The sequence below is a fragment of the Cygnus atratus genome, chromosome 1, assembly GCF_013377495.2.
Source record: "Cygnus atratus isolate AKBS03 ecotype Queensland, Australia chromosome 1, CAtr_DNAZoo_HiC_assembly, whole genome shotgun sequence".
Classification (NCBI taxonomy): Eukaryota; Metazoa; Chordata; class Aves; order Anseriformes; family Anatidae; genus Cygnus; species Cygnus atratus.
Window position 1 is genome coordinate 164,284,844 of NC_066362.1, and position 20,064 is coordinate 164,304,907.

Consider the following 20,064-nt stretch of genomic DNA (forward strand, 5'->3'; position numbering starts at 1 on the left):
GAGCTGAAATCATCATCCTTAATAAAGGACACAGCATCTTTTATCTTAGTATTGCTGTGACTCTCATCGTCTATGGTCTGGCACAAGCAGAAGGAGGATCAGGAATGAAAACAGAGCTTTGAGATTCCCTTTTCCTGGTATTGTAGAGATCTGGCAGGCTTGAATCCTATAAGAACAAGGATTCAGCTTGTAAAAGTTGGGTAGTACAGTTAAAGTTTGTAGGAGTAAGAGTTTCAGAGAGGTTAGAAAGATTAAATTTGGACCAGGCAGTTGGAATAGGTGAGTGCATAGTATTTGCTGAGGGGAAGAATCTAGGTGAAGCCAGAGGGGATGAAACCGGAATTATCTGGGTTTGGAAAACAATGCTGAAAGCCAAGCTTAGAAGATCTCACACTGACTTTACAACTGTAAAAATTGTCTTGTAATATAGTCTTGTGTTTTAAAGTTTTGAATTCTTGTGCAAACTCAGATCAGTTCCCCTCTGGCTTGTTTTGAGATCTAGTTGCATCTAAACTTGATAACACAGCATGCTACATCTATATGCTGCATTTATTTTATTACTGATATTTATAACCTTTCCTTTGTAAAATTACTGGTTGATTAGCATTGATATCAGTGTTGCTAATGCAGTAGTGAAAATCAAAACAGTCTCATTGACGTAAGAGACTTGACTGTTAGGACTACTGGATCTCTTAGGCAAATCCACTGAAGTTAAAAAAGAAAGTCTGAATAATGAGTGCACACTTAGGACAGGATCTATGCACCCTCTTTCACAATTTGCTGTTGATTTTCTGATTTTACCAACATTTTATAAAACAAAGTTGGGAAGTACTGCCTACTCGATGCTAACAAGAGCCTGACATGAAAGCATCTTGCTCACTGTGCACACATTAGCGTATATGGTTCTTTCCACTGAAATGGAGAAAAATGGTTGATCTGAGATTTCTTAAGAAGAATACATGTAGCCATATAGTGAATCACATCAGGTTGTAATATTGCCTATAAATCTTATCTTTTTTTTAAAATTGCCTATAAATCTTATCTTTTAAAAGCAAAAAGCAGCCAAGTACTGTGTAATTGCAAGTCTGTGTGAAAAAAAGAGTGTTTCAAAAGAGAAGGAAGAATTGCTTGGCCCCAAACCATGGTTCAATGGAATATCACCTGTTTGGGTAGATGTGCTCCTGTGTGAATGACACAGTTTGTTGGGAGAGGTAGTGTCTTTTAAAACAGGAAAAACAGACAACCCAAGAATTATAGACTATCCTGAGTTACAAGGATCATCAAGTCCAATTCCTGGCTCCACATAGGACCACCCAAAAATCAGACCATATGTCTGAGTGTTATCCAAATGCTTCTTGAACTCCAGCAGGCTTGGTGCTGTGACCACCTCCTTGGGGAGCCTGTCCCAGTGCCTGACCACCCTCTTGTTGAAAAACCTTTCCCTAACACCTAGCCTGACCCTCCCCTGTCCCAGCTCCATGCTGTAGCCTCAGGTCCTGTCGCTGTCCCCAGAGAGCAGAGCTCAGCACCTGCCCCTCCGCTCCCCTCGTGAGGGAGCTGCAGGCCGTCATGAGGCCTTCCCTCAGCCTGCTCTGCTCTGGGCTGAACAAACCTGGGGGCCTCAGCTGCTCCCACATAACTTGCCCTCTAGGCCCTTCACCATCTTTTTAGTCCTTCTTTGTACACTCTCTAATAGTTTTATGTCCTTCTTATACTGTGGGACCCAAAACTGCACACAGTGCTCAAGGTGAGGCCGCACCAGCACCAAGTAGAGCGGGAGCCTTGCAGTCACGTAAGGCCTTCTTTAAATATGAAGTAGAAAGATAAAACTTTAAACCTAAATACAAACTGAGAACAATTATTCTGAACTAAATTATGATATTTAAAAGAAGGACATGGTAAAGTTGTTGTAGCCTATGGTGGGAAGAGCTTTTAAGAGCTTTTAATTTGCCACTCATCAAAAGTGGCGTTATTGTGGGGGAATGTAAGAAAAAGGGATTGTATTTCTATTGGAGCTATGATTTTTAATATTGAGTATAGCTGGTAATTTGTAAACAGGAGCAATGTCTCCCATGATGATGAGAACAGGGAGGTTAGTGCTGTAGAAGCCATACAGTGAAAAATGTCTCCCTCCTGGTTAATTCTGTATTTTGATCCTTGATCAATTGCCTGTGTGCTCCTTTTCATGTGTAGCAGTGCTTAATTTCAGCTGTGTGGTTTACATGCAGACATATGGTGCACTGGAACAGTATATTACACTGTGGGAAGTGCAAATGCAAGATGCAGTGATTTTTGTGGTACTATTATGGGACCATTAAATCTGAGCTGTGATGGTATGGTGGCAAGTTTTAGATTTGTTTACTCATGCTGGTCATAAAGAGAAACTGGTCCTGATGACAGTCCTGATTAAGTAAGTAGGAGGGATGTTTGAAGACTTGTTTTCTATTAAAAATCATAGAAGATATTATCCATCTCTAGCAGGCCTACATTCCTCATCCCATTAAAGGTGCCATGTCTGGACTAGTATTTCCCACAACGCTTTTCTTCCTTTCCTTTTCTTTCAGGCCCAGAGTCAGAGAGAGAAACTGAATGTTGGGTAGAGCCTTGCCCAGTTGTCCATCAGGTTATGAGTCACCCCAAAACTACTATTTGAAATTCAGGGTCAAGGTATACTAATGCAGATATACTAATACACAATGCCTGTGGAAATCATCAGGCAAATACACATTTCTCTCAGGGCAAAAACTGGCCTTAAATTTAGACAGACTTATTTTTCCTGCAGCTTAACTACCTACTACTTTGAACTCCTATATAAATTCCAGATCTGCCCTGCTGCTATTTGCTACTACAGCAGTACAAGACATTGGGAAGACTATTTATTTGTTCAACTGAAGAGTTTTTCTTTTCAGGAAAATCCTCCAGGGGTATCAGGCAAGGGCTGCACTAGGTTAGCTCTTGTGTAGCAGTTCAGAAAAGGGAAACAGAGAAGAAAAAAGTTGACTGGAGAACTCTCTTGTCTGACAGGTAGTGGCTATAACTAATTTATAAGGATATTAAGTAAAATGTCAAAGACCTTAGGCCATTTACAGCTCAAGTCCCATTTTCATAATTGACTTCTGAGTCTGAACATCAGTAGTATGAAACCATTTAAGTGTTTCCCCTGCATCTGTTGGTACATTTTGGAACTAGCCTACAGCTACAAGAGCAGCACCAGAGACTACCTGGGACACATCCTTCTTGACCTCTTTCCTAACATATTCTTGCCCAGTAATGATGTTGTTGAACTAGCACTGTGGAAAGTATGTGTGACAGTAGGAAGAAAAAGGAGGGAATCCCTTTTAAAAATCATGGACATTCATAAACATCAGGAATAGACAGAGGATATGTGGGAATCAACTCAGCAAGAATTTCATTTTCATGTGTAGGTGGTTTTGGACTGTAGGAGGACTATGTGATAATGGTTTTATAATCATAGGAAATTTGGCTGTAGGATGACATGCTTATTGGGCAATTCATTTCTGTTTTTACTCAGATTATTCATTAGCGTAATCAATATGTTTACATGCACAATTAAAACAGAAAGCACATTTTTCCTAGTTTTGGCCTGGTTTGATTTAATGTACACAATGTGCAATGTTAATTATAGCTTCACAGTGTGCATCACACTTAAAATAACTACCATTCCTGTTTGATTAGCACAATAATCATTCATATACAAGACCTTAATTGATGTAAAACTAGCAGAAACATTCTTACAGGATATTTGAAATCTGTAAAGCATTTGGAAAAGAGATATTACTGAAAAGATTAATGTATATTGAAAAACAACATAACTACCCTTTCCATGAATAAATTCTTTCTAATATCCAGTCTAAACCTCCTGTGGTGCAATTTGAGACCATTTCTTCACATCCTATCACTTGTCACCTGAGAAAAGAGACTGACATCCTCCTTGCTCCAGAATAAACAACCCCAGTTCCCTCAGTTACTCTTCATATGTCTTGTTTTCTAGTCCCTTCACCAGATTCATTGCTCTTCTCTTCACACACTCGAGCAATTCAATAATTCTTCTTGTAATGAGGGGCCCAAAACTGAACACAGTATTTGAGGTGCAGCCTTACTAGTGCTGAATACAGAGGGACAACCAATTCCTTAGTCCTGCTGGTCACACTTTTTCTGATGCAGGCCAGGATGCCATTGTTTTCTTGTTCACCAGGGCACACTGCTGGTTCATGTTCAGCCTGCTGTTGACAAGCAGCCCCAGGTTCTTTACTGCCAGATAACTTTCCAGCCATTCTTCCCAAGGCCTATACTGCTGCATGAATGGTTATGATGCAAATGTAGCCCTCAGCATTTAGCCTTGCTGAATGCCATACGGTTGGAAATGGCCCTTGATCTAGCCTATCCAGATCCCTCCGCATAGCCTTTCTACCCTCAAGCAGCTCAACAGTCCTGCCCAACTTGGTGTAATTTCCAAACTTACCAAGGGTGCACTAAATTCCCTCATCAAGATCATGAATACAAATATTAAACAAAACTGGCCCCAGTATCCCTGGGGGACAGCACTTGTGACCAGCTGCCAAACAGATTTAACTCCATTCACAACAACCCTTTGGGCCTGGCTACCTGACAGTTTTTTACCTGGTGAACTGTACATCTGTCCGAGCCATGCTCTGTACCTGCCATGTGATGGCACTCAAAATGATCTGTTCAATGATCTTCCCCAGCACCAAGGTCAGACTGACAGGCCTGTACTAAGGTTCTTTCTTTCTCTTGCTTGTCAGCCTGGTATTTTGCTGGGAAACTCAGAGAGAGTGGACCCTTGGGTTGTGTGAAGGTGAGGAATGACTTGGATAGCAGAGATGCTGCTTCCAGAGTAAAGAGACAGCTTTTCTGTGGAGCTCTGTTGCTCTACAGGAAAGATTTTGGATATGTGGTGCTCACCAATGTGCTTTCTAGAGATACAGGGACTGGGACATGAAATCCAGTGGTTAGATCCACTTTCAATGAGTCTCAATCAAACACTGAATGGAACTGATACAGGATGGGAAGTCATATTAAGTATTCCCTACATGCCCTGAATCAATTACCCTTCTGGAAGAATTGCTGCCCTTTGTGCCCCGACCCCGAAAGAGTAAGTCTTCTTTAGAAATGATGAGCTCCTTCCATCTTAAGTCATCGTTGCTCGGCCAATGGACAATAGCATCCATAATGAGGAAGAATATCAGACACCATGAACAGTATAAGAGATATTGCAAGTAAAACTATGTTACACAGAGATCTCACCAGTATCACTAAGTCTTAGAATGTAGCCTAAGAGGATTCTACATAGATGAAAGAGAGGTATGGGCAAAAGTCGAGCTTGTTTAAGTGAGAGGACTTAACATCTAGGTCACCCTCTATACATGTCTCCCTACTGACTCATAAAGATTCTAGGTTGACTAGACTCCTAAGTGGGGGCCTTGAACTGCCTAACTATCTAATAGGTAAATCGGACCATCCCTACAGTTTAGATTTCCTTTTCATCTGTTTCTGTACAGAGTTGTCTAACTTTACACATGTAAGAATTGCTTATACAGGAGCTTGCTAAGAAAAAATGTAGAAGCTCTTGTTGAGAATTCATTTTCTCCTTACATCCTCTGGACAGGTCAGAAAACTTGGAGATAGTTTTCTTCAGTCTTTTTTCACTCAGAGAAATTATATTAACTTTTGATTAATTCAAAACAACTCTAGTAGCTTCTATCAATCTCCATAGGTTTCCTCATTAAGAGATTGTTTTCATTGTTAAGGCAGCTGGACACAGACTGGCAGAATCATTTAGAAGACATTTCAGAGAATTCTGATTAACTGCCTGAAGTGACACTGTATTCTGATGACCCCTTATTTTATCCTGATCTCTTCTTCTTCACTTTCTGGTGCTTGAAAGTTATTTTGTATTTCTGCAACTTGCAGGACACTAATCTCATTGCCCTTCTGCTGAAGTCCATCAGGAGCATATTATGGTTCTGCAGAATAATATAAATAACACAATCCACCCACAAGCATTTCTTTATGCAAAGTATGTCCATTCTTACCTAGTGACTTGACAGCTAATAAAAATTATAATAGTTAGTTATGACATATTGGATAGGACTCAGCTACAGAAGGCAGCAAAGGTCAAGCAAAAGTGCATTTAAAAAAAAGTATAATTATGAACCAAAACTCTTGAAATTCTGATTGCAATTTTATTATATCATTTTCTTGCTTTGATTGGCAATGGTCACTATATTTATATTTTTCCACAGTCAGAATACTTATGATTTGGTAATTATTTGGGGGCATGTTTTTTGTACATCTTGTACATTCCTTAATATTATGTAAAGCCTTAGCTTTTAAAACTGTTATGGCAACCCACAGTTTTTCAAAAAAGTGTGGTATCATATAGTCACTGTATTTAATGTTCTTCTGTTTCTAACTCGGCTATAGTTACTATTTTTAATTTGAAGTGATATGGCAACAATATTAAATACTGTAATTATTTGTTTTTTTGGGGGGAGATGAAGGACTATGATTCTTTGTTTGCTGTAAACAATTATATTGCAAAACCATATTCTTCAGTTTCAGGTAAGAGTAATTTACAGAATAGTGTAATCTAGTAGCATGAGTAATCATGCCTGTCTTTCATGTGACCAGCTGAAGTGACACCGATTGCAGTGGCATTCTGTCTCCCATAACCTTACATAGAGAAGATGAGATGAGTTACATTTCATTGAGATTCATAGAGTCTGGGAGCTTGGATAACTAGCTCTACCTCACACAACATTACCAAGGTTGTGTTATTGTCAACAATGTGCAAAATAGTTTGCTTAAGAGAGTGATTCTGTTCTTAAGTGGAGTCAGTCAATCTCTCCAAAGTTCCTCTCTCTGTCTATTGACCATAAAAAAGCATAGCATGACTACACTCCTAAGTGGGAATCTCAGCTAAGCACCTAACTTGGAATGACTAAAACATGAAGACAATACCTTTTTCTTTTAATGTATTTTGCTGTTGTACAAAGGAAAACTCCTACATTAAAATGCTACTGTGAGGATACAGACAAAGATGCATTTCTAGTAGAAACCCTAGGCTTATCAGAAGAAATATTAACTGTAAGAAAAGTAAGAGAAATACTTCAAATAAACCTAGAATAATATGGAGACTCTCCTTGCCATCCACTTCTGAATTTGTAGATCAAATAATGGAATAATGTTTTTATAAGGAGGATCTAGCTTCTCTATCTTAGTTCAGGAATAACCTTTATTCAAAACCATTAGTATATCAGGTTCTACTGTATTAAAGATCTCTTAGGGCATCTTTCCATGAATCACAAAGAAAGCTGGATCTTCATAAAGCCCAAATGGGAGCCATTCATAAGAAGTTTTTGACAAAGGGATTCTGGCTTTCAGCAGACCTAAAAAAAGTGAGTTTATCTCATTTTCTGATTGATGAAGATTTTCCATGAATATGACATTTACTGCCGTTATTTCCAACTATTCTAACATCCTTGCCTGCCCTGTTTCCAGAAAATGATTTTCTAGGCACTTTGAAAGGAGGAAAGCATGTTGTAGGCAGCGCTATACACAACACAATCTCACCAGCTGCTTTCATTAAAAACATTGATTTTGCCAAGGATGCTTTGTTATGTGATAGAGCAACCCCTAGGCTTTGGGAAAATCAGTTTTCAGACTATTTTCCTCACTGTACAGGAAAGTACCCTAGCCACTAAGATGCAGGCTACCTTAGAATGAGGGTGAGTTTGATGGCATCAATCCCACTCTTCCCTGTCAAGGCAGAGCTACTGTGTAGAAAAAAGAAGGAATCAAGATTTATTGTTTCAGAGGTGAAAAAGACTGACAAGAATACATCTGATTCCAAGTTGTGTTGAGGCTTTTTTATAAGGGGTCACTAGAGTCTTGTGCTTTTTTTCAGGAAGGATTGAGTCTATTTGAGCTTAATAGGGTTGAGTGTTTATGGGTAAGAATCAGCAGAATGTAACCCCTCCCCATAATCCAAGAGGAAATGGTAAGAGACCTGCTATACCACTTAGACGGACACAAGTCTATGGGGGCAGATGGGATCCAGTCAAGGGTATTGAGGAAGCTGATGGAAGTGCTCAGCAACCCACTTTCCATCATTTATCAGAGGTTCTGGCTATCTGAGGAGGTGCCAGTTGACTGGAGGCTAGCAAATGTGACACCCATTTACAAGAAGGGCCAAAAGGAGGACCCAGTCAGCATGGGTTTATGAAAGGCAGCTCCTGCCTAACCTGATCTCCTTCTATGACCAGGTGACCTGCTTAGCAGATGAGGGAAAGGCTGTGGATGTTGTCTACCTAGAGTTTAGTAGGGCTTTTGACACTATTTCCCACAGCATTCTCCTTTAGAAACTGGCTGCTTGTGGCTTGGATGGGCGTATGCTTCACTGGGTAAAAATCTGGCTGGGTGGCCAGGCCCGAAGAGATGTGGTGAATGGAGTTAAAGCCAGTTGGAGGCCAGTCACAAGTGGTGTCCTGCAGGGCTCAGTATTGGGGCCAGTTGTCTTTAATGTCTTTCTCAGTGATCTGGAAGAGGTGATTGAGGGCACCCTAAGTAAGTTTGCAGATGACACCAAGTTAGGTGGGAGTGTTGACCCGCTTGAGAGTAGGAAGGCTCTGCAGAGGGATCTGGATAGGTTGGCTCAATGGGCTAAGGCCAACTGTATGAGGTTCAACAAGGCTAATTGCTGGGTCCTGCACTTGGGGCACAACAACCCCATGCAGTGCTACAGAATGGGGGAAGAGTGGCTGGAAAGCTGCCCAGTGGAAAGCAACCTGGGAGTATTGTTTGATAACCGGCTTCTCAGGTGGCTGAGAAGGCCAACAGCATCCCGGCTTGTATCAGAAACAGTGTGGCCAGCAGGACTAGGGAAGTGATTGTCCCCCTGTACTTGGCTATGGTGAGGCTGCACCTCAAATACTTTGTTCAGTTTGGGGCCCTCACTACTGAGTCTGAGTTCTACTGCAGGTATATCACTGCTTTCCCATGTCAAGCCTCACTGAAGTCAATAGGAAACCTATATGCAGTAAGGCTTATAGCTGTGATTCAGACCTCTTAAGTGAGCATCAATCAGATTGACTTCTGGTAAGTGACAGGCAATAGGAAGATCATTACTAGAGTAATGAGAAAAGGGGGAAAATCCAGAAAAGGAGACTTATTAGAAACCTGCCCTCTCTAATGGTAAAATTGAAAGTAGAACAACTCAGTGGGATCACTTGTTTGAGAGGAGCTGCCTGGATAAAAATAGATTCTTCACTGATAGTCAGATCATTGAGACTCTGAAAAAGGAGACGCTGTTGAAAAAGTGCCTGCAAACTGACTTTGTTTGGCATCTGACTGAGTTGTGGGAGCCCTGAAGCTACCAGCAGCTTCCTGCCTGCCACTCCTGGAAATGCTTTATATAGTGCAAGCAATAAACACCACCCAGTGGGAAACTCCAGACTAATGTTTTATATTGATTAAATGCTAACAGCAGGGAGAAGCTTGATGTGGACTTTCAGAAAATTGAATGTTTGAGCTGAATACCCTTTGCTAATAACAAATAAGATACCAAATCTAGGACACTATACCATCCTGTCAGATGAAGGGGTCTTAAAATTACACTCACATTCCCTGTAAGCAAGTAGCAGTGGCATGGTTCTTAAAAAAAATGAAACTATTCCTGATTCTCCTGTAAAACAAATTAATTCCATTACCGTCAACTGCAAATCAGGTCAATGGGATATGTACTTGAAATTTCATATATTTGCCAGATGGTAAAAATGATTCATTTTTTATTATTATTTTTAGTGGTGAACATATAGTTTTCATATATATATTTTAGATTATGTATTTTATATAATTATTAAAAAAAAAAGAAGCAAGCTAAGGTGAACTTATAAAACTTATAATATTCTTGACAAGACTATAGTAAAGTGAGTTGAATTCTGACTGACAGGTGTGGTTCAATGACATTCTCCTAAACCTCCCAGTAGCTGCGGGTATCATCACAAGGGGCAAAGTTCTTGCTGCACAGAGAATAGAAAGATTCAGAAGGAATTCATAGTGTTATGAACATTTGCATAAATGCAGAGTTTGAGTTCTGGTAACTAATAATGCTTAGTGTTACTAAGTGTGCTTAAACTTGGTATTAAGGTAGGTGACTAAATATTTATATACATACAGCATGAGATTTTTTTTTCTGAATTAGTTATTCCCTTTTATTGCTTTGTAGTGGTATCTTGGCTGCATTTCTGTTTGAGTCTCCTAGCAGACCTTTTTGTGACTTTTTTAAAAGTTCCTGGTGTGCTTTTCATTGGTGCTCTTTTATGAGCCTTTTTTGAGCTTTCTCCCTGCTCTGGACACAGTGTGCTTGGTGCTTTTCCATTTTGTAGCTCCAGTCACTGTTCTTCTGCCAAGTCTGTTAGAAGGAAAGGGGCTGGGTTTAATTTTCCCTCTGAAGAAATCATCTTGAGCCCTGGCAAAACCCTTGGAAACTAAATGATGGGGGAGGCTGCAGTGGGAATACCCTTGATGGATGGGTTCCAGGGTTGGGCTTACAAACTTTTCTTACTCACAAACATCAAGTACAAGAGGCTAAGAAAATATTTGAAAGAATAAACTATGGAAAACCACTATAATAATACTTCATAAGACTATCACCTGAGTAGTCACTTGAGTCCTCACTTAGTGCTGTTAGGCTAACAAAATTATGTATTAAATCAGCCACTCCCCTCCTCCACATCATCTCACAGAGGGCTGCTGAACCGAGTAATTTGGCAGCTCCATCCTCTGGATGTGTAAAGCTTTGGTGACACTACTTGACGTGAGCACACTTCCGATGCCAAGAGCAGAGGCTATCAGCTTCCTGCTGCTTTGTGTAACCTCAGCTGAAGCAGTTTTAGCTCTTTGCTCCACCTGATTACTTTGAAGCAGTCTCTACACCCTTTCCGCTCTGTGTGCTGCTTCTGCAATTTCATCATCTATAGCACAATTAAATCACTGCCCCAGAGTGCATGCTCTTTAGGAATGATTCAATGCCATGTAGAGCCCTTAACTAACACCTTGGCACTAGGTAGTACCCTGTCCTGAGCATCAGCTTACTTCCTCAGACTTATCCACTCACCCCATTCAGCAACTCCTTACCGTGTTTCCTTGCCAGACTAGATGACTCCTAATTCCTAGTGTCACATGTATCCAATCCTTTCATTTTCTGGCATCACTTGAGTACTTTGTCTATTAATCAAAAATTAACTGCATTTGAACCCAGTTTTAATCCAGCAAAAACTTAATCTCCATGAGTAACTCTAGTGTTATTCTCCATGGTGGTTCTCCTCTATAACCACCTGATATTGCCAAGAAATGCCAGTCTGGAGACTTCAGATGCTATACAGGGGTAACTACTTTTTTTTTCTCTTTTTTTTTTTCCTTTTGATGGATCAGATTCTCTCACATATATTGCTACCTTTGAAGAAATTCTTTATCATCTGAATTTCAAGTATCATCATAGTACTTAATTATACCAGAACACTCAACAAGTTTGTTTTCTATACACAATTGTGTTAGCACACAGTAGTTTGCAAATGTTTTGAATTTATTTAAAATATTTTTTTTCATAGTTCTAGAGTCAGAAGTAGTAGAGTGCTATTTTCTCAAGCTTTCTAAAATATTGATTTCTGGGCAATAAGCAGGGTAACAAGTGAAACTTCCAAAAGGGTGCAAATGATCAAAACAAGGAGCCTTTCAGTGAGGTTCTTTGATATTCTTAATTATAAGAATTATTATCATTTGATATTGTGAAACAGATCATCTCTAACATGAGATCTGAAAGCTATTTACCTAAAAGTAAGTGAACAAAAAAAGTAAAGTATGCCAAAGACAGACGTAAAGTTTCTTTTTTCTGGGTGTCATTGATGAGAATTCATAGCCTATGGGGAAATCAATCCTATCCCTGTCTCCAGCAAATATTTAAGTAGGAAGCAACCTTTGAGTTCTTCACAGTTGTCTTTTCCCTCAGCACAGAGTGTGGAATAAGACCCTGCTTTGGGACCATCACCTGCAGTGAAGCTTGAAATTTTGGCGCAAAAGCCTCACCTGGAGTGATTGGGAATAAAGATTCTGCTTAGAAGGGAGGTGACCTCAGTATGAAGCACAAAGCAAAGGGAAGAAAGGGCTCAGACGGGACCTGAGTTCTAGAAGTAATAATGAGGAGAAAAAAAAATCTCAAGGAATCTTTACATAAGTAAAAAGCAAGAACTATTGTATTCTTTTTGAATGAAAAAGGGCTTTGCCGCTTACCTTTATGTATAGCAAATGCCAAGAATTCTCATTATTCCATTTCTTTTGGAGCCAAGGGCAGCAGAATCAAAATGTTCTTTTCATTGTAATACCCAGGGGGTAATTGAAATATAATTGCATTTTTTATGAGGTGTTTGGATTTTCACTTAACTTTATTTTGTTTTAAGGTTCTTGCACTCTTTTTAAGAAAGGGAAGCCTTAGCAAAGTCACTGAAGTTTATCCTTTGAAATGAATGTTACAGATGTTGGTGTAGAAAGCCTTTTTATGCTTCGCCCCTAATCTACTGCAATAATAATAATCACTCTTCTTCCTTTATTTTCTAATTCTTATTTGTTGCAAACTACTCAGTCAGTGTCACTTCTGATTATGGATAATTAAGAAGTTGACACAGAGAGTCAAGGATAGTTCAATTATGGCTTGAGCAAAATATAAGCAGAATAGTCCTGGTACAAAATACTGATACGTATCCTGCACTTGCTGGGGACATTTTTGCATCACAGCGTGATCTTACACAATTCATTTTTGTTGGCTACTGGAGAGGATTTTGGAAAGGAAAAATAAAAAATAATCATCCCTTCTTTCCAAGCCAGCTTCTACACAAGAATATTAACTGTCTAAAATTTTGGGTGTTCTGTGTAGTCAGTGAAGCATTTGAGCAGTTTAGTCAGGAGACATTGGCACAGACACTTCAGGCAGGATGGATAACTTGCTCCCTATTGCCCTTGAGTCCCTGGAGAGGGAGAGCCTAAGCACTCAGCTCAGATAAGAGGGTTGAAGTTAAGCAGGGTGAAATCCACCTTCAGTCTTTCAGTGCAACCAGGTTTTTCAACCTGCAAAGCTATTTGTTGCTTTGTATCACATAAGTTGAATACATGCCAAGGATTTGTTTATGTTTCTTCATTTTGGAAAATTACATTGGCATCCATTACCGGCTCTACAGTAAGTTAGTTATTACATAAATAAACAAACAAACAAGCCCTCCAGCTTTCCTTCTTTTGTCTGACAACATGTTGAATAACTCTAGTGGACCAACTTTTGTCGTCCTCTTTATAAAGCATCACACTGGCACAGGACATTGACATTCCATAAGACTGAAGGTCCTTATCAGCTATGTAAAAGGGAGAGTAAGGTGTTTTTCCTTTTCATCTTAGAAAGTTTAAATTAAACTATGCCTCTGGCTTTCTCACAGGCAAGGTTCATTTAAGACAGTAGATAAGGTTCAGTATTTGAAGAATATTAATTATAGTTGGATGATGCAAGTTCAGATGATAAAACCTGTCTGCAGTAGGCTATTTTTTACCAAAGACATTATCCTGTCATGCTCTTGGAAAACAAAAAAAATGGGCAATGATTTTTTTTTTTTTCTCCTTCTGGGAGAATCCACACAGTCCCAGGCATCTGGTAATAAATGTCCCACTCAAAATCTTTTAATGAGAGAGCACATCATATACTTAAGGATGATACAGCTTTAATTTATTGTAAGAGATATACACTGTTACAAAAATACAGTTAGTTACCTCAGAACTGCCTAACCTGTAGGTGAGTTTCAAGGGGGGAACTTTCATTCACACAGTAAATAATAACAGATTATTTCCACACAGCGGAAGTACTCTGCATGTAGTTTTTATGCAATAACAAGAATTCAAAGCAAATCTGCCAACAAACACCAGTACTAGACATGATGTCTTAAGTCAGGTCTGATCAGTTTTTAAGCTAGACTATGCTCAGGATGAAGCATGAGCTCAGCCCATAATTACCAGAGAAGTCATTTGAGGGGCACATGGCTGTGGGGAAATAAAGGGTGAGAACATTCTGCTGGACTAACGTAACTTCCTTTAAAACTAAACTTAACATACATACCCCTGGGAAAATTAGGGCCCCACCAAATTTCAGTGCCCCCCTGTTTTCTCTAAAACCAAGTGGCATGGTGTGGCGGTTTTATGCAGTTAGGCAGCTGAGCTCCACCACTATCACTCTTTCCTCCTCAAAGGTAGAGGGGGAGAAAACATGATGAAAAGGGCTCAAGGGTTGAGATAAGGACAGGGGAATCTCTCAACAATTATCGTCATGGGCCAAACAGACTCAGTATAGGGAGAAAATGAAATTTATTGCCTATTACTAATAAGCTAGAGCAGTGAGAAACTAAAAGCAAACTAAAAACACTTTCCCCTCATCCACCTTTTTCTATGTCCTCCACCCGAGCAGCACAGGGGAACGGGGTATGGGGGCTGCGGTCACTCCCTAACACTTCGTCTCCACTGCTCCTTCATGGTCACTCTCTGCCCCTGCTCCACGTGGGGTCCCTCCCACGGGATGCCGTCCTTCCTGAACTGAGCCTGCGGGGGCTCTCCATGGGCCGCAGCCTCCTCCAGACCACATCCACCTGCTCCACCGGGGGCTCCTCCACGGGCTGCAGTGTGGAGATCTGCTCCATGTGGGACCCATGGGCTGCAGGGGGACAGCCTGCTCCACCAGGGGCCTCTCCACAGGCCACAGGGGAACTTCTGCTGCATGCCTGGAGCACCTCCTGCCCTCCTTCTGCACTGACCTTGGGGTCTTCAGGGTTGTCTCTCACACCTCACTCTCCCAGCTGCTGTTGCACAGCAGTTGTTGTTGGTGGTGGTGTATTTTTCTCTTAAATCTGCTCTCCCAGAGGCCCAACCAGCATTGCTCAGTGGCTTGGCTCTGGCCAGCAGTGGGTCCCTTTTGGAGCCGGCTGGAGCTGGCTCTAATCTGCCACGGGGCAGCTGCTGGGCTGAACTCATGGAGGCCACCCCTGCAGCCCCCTGCAACCCAAACCTTGCCACATAAGCCCAATATACATGGTAACGATCCACAGACTGACATAGAGACAGATATATGCACATAATCACAGAATGGTTGAGGCTAGCAGGGACCTCTGGAGCTCATCTGGTCCATCCCCCTGCTCAAGCTGGGCCAACCAGAGCAGGTTGCCCAGCACCACGTCCAGATGGCTTTTGAAGATCTCCAAGGAGGAGCCTTTGCAACCTCTCTGGGCATCCTGTGCTTGTGCTCAGTCACCTGAACTGTCAAGAAGTGCTTCCGCATACCATGTCTGCCTACTCTTTGTATTATCAGGAACTCATGCTTAGAAAAACAATGGCAGTTACCAGCTAGCTTAAGGTCTGAATATGCCACAGATTAAAAGAAGAAAGTGAAAAAAATATATATATATAAAATAAAAGAACAGAGAAAAAACAAAACAAAACAAAACAAAAATTTAGTAGATACTTCCTGAGCAGAAGGAACACTAAATAATCAGATTCATTATTTATGGTACATTATCCTCTTACCTTTGTTCAAAATTCACTTTATTGGCAAATTTGAAGTGACAAAAAATAACCCAACTCCTGTTTAGAGAAACATCTAATTTTTTGCTGTATAATAAGACTTGCAGTGACATTTAATTCCTCTGCATATTGTCACAGAACATGGATAAGAACAAACAAAACTGCAAGAAAGCCTCTCTCCTGGCTTTTTGTTTTTCATTTGCAGTTTGTGGTCAAATAGCTCATGCCATATAAATTCTTTGTTAATGCAATGCTGTATAACTTTGTCCATATATCCTTGCCTACAGATGTTCCTGCTGTATAATAGAGTGTCAGGTATGATAAACTTCAAGGTGTTTCTTTCACGTGAGAAGAACATTGTGAGCCACATAATTTCCCTCTGTGGTGCTCTGCACAGCAATGTTTTGGTGTAGACCTGTTTAAAACATTCATGCAAATATTGCAGAAATAAATGGCGATTTGGGAATGAACAACAAAAATGATTAAAAGCATGGATAACCTCTACATGAAGCCAAGCTGAAGAGTATCATTACAGTAACACAGAAATCAATAAGCTTTATAAAAAAAAGAATTGTACAGAAAAGTGCTGCAATTACTCTTCCCTGGTATATAAAGGACTAGGGAATTCCAGCAGAGCTGGAAAGCAAGACATTTACAGCTGCCTTTTTTTTTTTTTCTTTTCCCACATAACAATCAATAAGAGAAATTCATCTCCCCTGTCTCTGATATAATTGGGTTAGTAATACTTTGCTGCTGATCTGACCTAGCATGGCAATTTTTATGCATAAGGTCAAATGTTGCAGCATAAAAAGAGACACACTGGGGACAAGGAGACGGAGGTATACCAGAATTGATGGTAGCTCGTTCAGAGACATAGGAAAGGCCTCAGCAAGCCTTATTTTTGCACAGATTTTGTAAAACTTAGCTCTTGCACACCTTGATCTTCTTGTAGAAGCCCAGAGCCTCTTTCAAAAGGCATGTTAAACTCTGCAGGGTTTCCCTCTTATTCACAGTGATACAAGCAAAATACAAACAGACCAAGGGCCGTGATCAGATGTTTTTTTGCACAAATGGCTCTGGCAGTTTTTAGGGGTTACCTCAGGTTCCCACAGTTGTTCATTGCTTTTGGCTATACGTACCTACTCAACAGCTCAGCAAGCACAGAAGAGTATCAGAGCATCTCAACCTTGGATGAAATGAACTTTCCAGTCTTATTTCATAGGGTCTACTATTCTCATTCTGAATACAAGCTAAAAAAAGCAAGAAAGAATAAGTATGTACAAAAGAAGTGCTATTTAACCTAGTTTCTACAAGAAGATATTCTATGTTAGTAAAGTTTATACCTAGAAAGTACTTTAATTTACTGAAATAAACCATTTTAGTAAAATTCACACAAATTTATTTGTGGATATTCACACTTTTATTTGAGATCAAATATTTAGTTTCCCTGTATAATATACAATGGATAGGTATACTATTTGGATTACACCTCATTTCTACCTACCTTCAAGTAGATTTCAGGGAACTTAGGAGTACCCATGCACTAACTCGCTGTGGTCATGCAAGAGATATAAGCACTCAGGTATCTTCTGATTATAACCCATAAACAATTAAAATAGCAAATTTTCCTCAAAGCAAGTGTTGTCATTCTGGAGACAAAGGGGAATTTGGAGAATGTTGTGTGAGAATGCTGAGAATGTGATATGAAGGTATTAATTTTGTCACTATATTTTTTTCTTTAAAGAGTAAGTACTCAGAGGCAGAGCAGTGGATGTGCTGATATCAGTATTACATATATATAATATATTAATATATATTATATTAATATATAATACATATATATATTATATGTATATATAATACTGATATCAGTATTAGGTGTTTGATTTATACCAATTTATGTTTGTGAGGTTTATTTATGTATTTATTTATTTATTTATGTATTTCCTCCTTAACAAGAAGAAGCCTCAAATTAACACCTCTGACTTTTATTTACCATGTAGTCAAGCTGGCACAACACATGGTTTTCAGTATGGTGGTTTAGCAGGTTCCTAAATACTTTTCTTCTCCTTAAGATATCTGTGTATTTTTGAGAAAAGGAGAAAACTTTGGTTCTTTCTTCCTCTGTTCATACACTGCAGTATTTGTGAAAGGAGAGAAGGCTAATAAGGACTGCAATGTGAAAATGTTCGCTGGAGTGTAGTATGCTCAGGCACACGTTTCTGCTCTTCGAGACCAAAAAAAAAAAAAAAAGGCTGTAACAAAGAAAAGTACTAGAGTACCAGCAAAATTAACATTTCACATTTCCATTGTAACAGTAAATTGATAATAGTCACTCGTTCAACATGGGCAATGATCACAGTGAAAATATCTAAGTTGTTCCTTGATCAGATTAGTCTGAAATTACCATGAACACTTTTAAAATAAGTTTTCATTATCACCCTAGAGTATTACATACAACAACATTGTTTGACTGAATTATGGATTATAAATATTTTTATTTTTTTTTCCTGGAAAGTACTTTAATGGGGCTAAAAAGAGATGGAACTTGAAAATTTATTATGGAGCTATTTTTGAAAATGTGAATTGGTGAATGTTGTTCATGCCAAGATTTTATTGTACTTGCTGACTTCTGCATTCTGTATTGCCATGGAATACAGTGACATTTCACAAATGAGGAAAAATAAAAAATGATTGGTTGCATCAGGCAGAAACATTTGACAATATGTAAGTCATATTTCAGAACATTGAAACTAAAAACACTAGAGAAATTTACATCATCTGAAGATTTAACGTTTGTATATGCATATTTTATATCAAGATTAACCTTCATGTTGAAAAAACAAATTCAAGTGCAATGTCTCTTGCCCAGAATATTCATGCAAGTGGAAATTCTTGAAATTGGACTCATTCTTTATTTTCATATTTTTAGCTTTCATTGGTATTAACTTTTGTCATTCTGAACAAATGCTTTTCCAACTGGAACATTTATACATAGCTTCTTGACAGTTTTTCAAGCCAAATCTTGGCTACAAATGCTGTAATTTGATATACTGTAAGTGTAAACACTTGTGTTTCCATAATACTTTGAGTAATCCTGTATTTTAAAAACTATCTGGGCAGAAAAAAACAATCCTCTCTATTTTTTTTTTCGAAAAATATATTAGCCATCGAACAGACATCTTTATGAACATTTATTTAGTTTAACAGGTTTCTGTGATGTTTTTTTGTCTGAATCTGCAGTCCTTAATCTGAATGAGCCTTTAGAATAGACTGTGTTTTCGGTCCTTTAGGTATCTTCATGTAATGGATTTAGATGACCCAATCCTATTGAATTTTGTTAGTCTTCAAGAATTACAGCTAGTTTTTCTCCTTCCTTAAAATGGAATAAGTCTTTTAAGTGAACATAACTGCATCTGCATAAATTCAGCATATATGTTATTCATGTGAATATATAACTTATATTATACTATTTTACATCTTAGAAAACTATTTTAACAAATCTTTGCCAAAATTTGACCATTTGCATAATAAGTTAGGTATAGATTTGGCATTATGATCACAAGTTTGATTAATATCTGGTGGGCTGACCCCAACCACCTGCCAAGCCCCTACCCCACAGCCTGCCAAGCAGGGTGAGGGAGAGAATTGGAAAGGCAAAAGTGAGAAAAAAACTCATGAGAGTTTTTGAGATACTTTAGTGAAGTAAGTAAAGGAGAGAACACCACCCCAACCCCTCACCTCCCAGTTTTATTACTGAGTGTGAAATGGCATGGAATAACCCTTTGGTCACTTTGGTCAGCTGCGGTCAGTTGTCCCAGCTGTGTCCCCCCTGTCCTCTAGCTTTACTCACTGTGGGTGCAAAGTGAGAATCAGAGAAGGCCTTGATGCCATGCAAGCACTTCTCAGACATAGCTAAAACATAATACATAGTTAAGATACCCTTTTTCAAAATGTTCACTTCCCTGTGTTGTTTCTAAGCGGGAATCAGAACATGCCTGACATTCACCAACTTGGCTGAGTCCATCACAAAACATGAGCAGCTAAGAGTTTTCATTTAAAAAATGGGTGGAAGGAGAAGCCAAGGACCAGCTCTGGACTAATTTGATCTCCTCTTCTGTGTGACAGGAAGAAGCAGTGACAAGTGTCATCTAAGTACCCTATCCAGCTGGAGAAGGTGGGTCAAATTCCTCTTTTCCCATTAAAACAGAATTATTTTGAAGCCCAGAACTGAAAACAACAGGGTAGCCTTGCACTTAGGGTGCTCACCTGGAAAGGAAAGCTAGTGGGCTTGCATTTACATAACTCACTGTTAGCTGTCTATGTATTAGATAATAGATCTTAGTACTAATTATTGTGTTCACATTTTTCATATCATTTCATTTTTTTAAAGCTTTTTTTTTCTACTTTGTTTCCAGCCCT